Genomic DNA, 2,269 nt, shown 5'->3' on the forward strand with positions numbered 1-2,269 from the left:
TACATGTGTTCTTTGAGGAGAAACTGGGATTAACTTTTGCCACAGGTAAACAGGTAGGCTGCTTCTGAGGTTTACAAGCCAGGAAGGTGAAACATTCAGGACTGAACTTTAAGTGATAATGTATTTAGTGCTTTATTAGAGAAATTAATTTGGCTGGAGACTAGACCTCCTGAGGAAGACCACTTTGTCTTACCAGAAAGAATCCAGATTTGATTTAGTACCAGACGTACCTAGGTTTGCCCAGCTGTATGACCTTATAGCTTGCATCTGTAAGAATGAGGAAGTAGTGATACCCTTCTTCAGTTGTTTAGGGGATGAAATGGAACAACGGATCAAAATGTTATCAAATAGGTATTCAGTAAATCATCGTGGTTATGGTTATTATTATGTGGTATTAGAAGTGTACACCAGTTCTTACCTCTCTTTTTGCCTCCTCCTCCCGCCTCTCTCTCAAGGCAAAGGGAACCTGTCTCTTCAAGTCAGCGGACTTTTGTAGCAAGCGAGAAACAGTCTGATGCTGACCTGGCCGTCAACATTTTCTTAGCCTATAGTGGGGCGGTGCCACCCGACGGAGACCCAGGTCGTGCCGGGTCTGGTGGGCGGGGCAATACTGATCCCTCCGTGTTGGAGTGAGAGGCATACAGCGTGTGATTGGCTGCAAGGAAGCCGCATGCTAATGAGTTTTGTTACTGATTTAAGTGTTGCTGGAAGATTTACAGGCGAAAAAATGGTGTTTTAAACTTTGCTATTTGACCGAATTGTCATGAAATATAAAATAAGATGCGTGAATTGGCAGATGAATTGACAAAACTATCACCACGACTACAAAGTGTGCGGATGTCATTGACCTAGCGGAGGTGGGGGGGTGTAAAACTAAGACTATACTTTCAGGGATCATTTCTATAGTTTGTCACTAGAGAAGTTTCTCTGAATGTGTAGAGCACTCAGAACCACGAGGAAGAGGCGTAGTACCCTTTTCTGAGCGTGAAATAGACTTTGGGTGTTGCGTTTTGGCAACTGCTTATTGTCTTTGATGATCGTTCTGCCTTTCAATTTTGGAAAGGTGAGAGGAAAAGGGTATCGTCTGAGTGGTTTGCTTCCGGTTATTTTCTGTATAAAGTCAGAGCTGTGTTTTTTTGTTTTTTTTAGATTTATTTATTTGACAGAGATCATAAGTAGGCAGAGAGGCAGGCAGAAAGAGAGGAGAAAGCAGGCTTTCTGCAGAGTAGAGAGCCCGATGTGGGGCTCGATCCCAGGACTCTGTGTTCATGACCTGAGCCGAAGGCAGAGGCTTAACCCACTGAGTCACCCAGGCGCCCGCTATTTACTTTTTATTGCGAAGTTTTCTATTGTATTTTAACTTTTGGTTGTGAATATATAAATTTTTAAGTTTTTTGAAAAAGTTTTGCTGTAATTGACATAAACATGTTATTAGTTGCTGTACAACTAATGATTCCATGTATGATTTGCAAAATAATAACCACAATGTCTAGTTAATATGTCACTATACATGTAGAATTTTTTGTGTGATGATCGTAAAGCATGTTTAAGATATACTGTTAGTGACTTTCAAATATTCAAATACTGCAATATTATTAACTATACTGGTTTGTACAGGGACGCATGGGTTGGCTTAGTTGGTGAAGCATTTGCCTTCCCCTCAGGTTCTGTCTGGGATCAAGTCCCACCTCAGGCTCCTTGGCCAGTGGGGAGTCTGCTTGAAAGTAAGCGTGTGGGGACAGGTGGGAGTCTTTTTATACCCTGCCCGAGGCTTCTCTTTTTGTTTTGTTTTTTCTTTTTTGTCATGCGTAGTCATTTAAGGGCCTGTTATCAGTATTTTCCAGTACTTAGAGCCTATGAAGTTATGTGGTTCATAAATCATTCAATGGCACACCAGGCATTTCACGCTTGAGTTCTGGGCCTGCTTGTAATGGGTAATCTCACTATTTACTTCATCTGTGTTTTGAACAAGAGATCCCTGAAACCACAGTTTGTTTGTTTGTTTGTTTGTTTTTTAAGATTTTATTTATTCATTTGACAGAGATCACAAGTAGGCAGAGAAGCAGGCAGAGAGAGGAGGAAGCAGGCTCCCTGCTGAGCAGAGAGCCCGATGCGGGGCTTGATCCCAGGACCCTGGGATCACAACCTAAGCCGAAGGCAGAGGCTTTAACCCACTGAGCCACCCAGGCACCCCGTGAAACCACAGGTTTAATAAATGTATAGTTTTAACACATGGTTTGTTTCTTTTTAGTGAATGTTGAGCTAAAGT

At 42.1% G+C, this 2,269-nt stretch overlaps 1 non-coding gene across 1 annotated transcript; it reads left to right on the top strand.

Annotated features, from left to right (window-relative positions):
- Positions 1-875: 875 nt before the first annotated feature.
- On the top strand, positions 876-1,093 carry LOC123930406. The gene has a single exon (XR_006816108.1). It is a non-coding gene; the product is annotated as a small nucleolar RNA U3 (small nucleolar RNA).
- Positions 1,094-2,269: the final 1,176 nt, after the last annotated feature.

Source organism: Meles meles, chromosome 18, assembly GCF_922984935.1.
Source record: "Meles meles chromosome 18, mMelMel3.1 paternal haplotype, whole genome shotgun sequence".
In the NCBI taxonomy this organism is placed as follows: Eukaryota; Metazoa; Chordata; class Mammalia; order Carnivora; family Mustelidae; genus Meles; species Meles meles.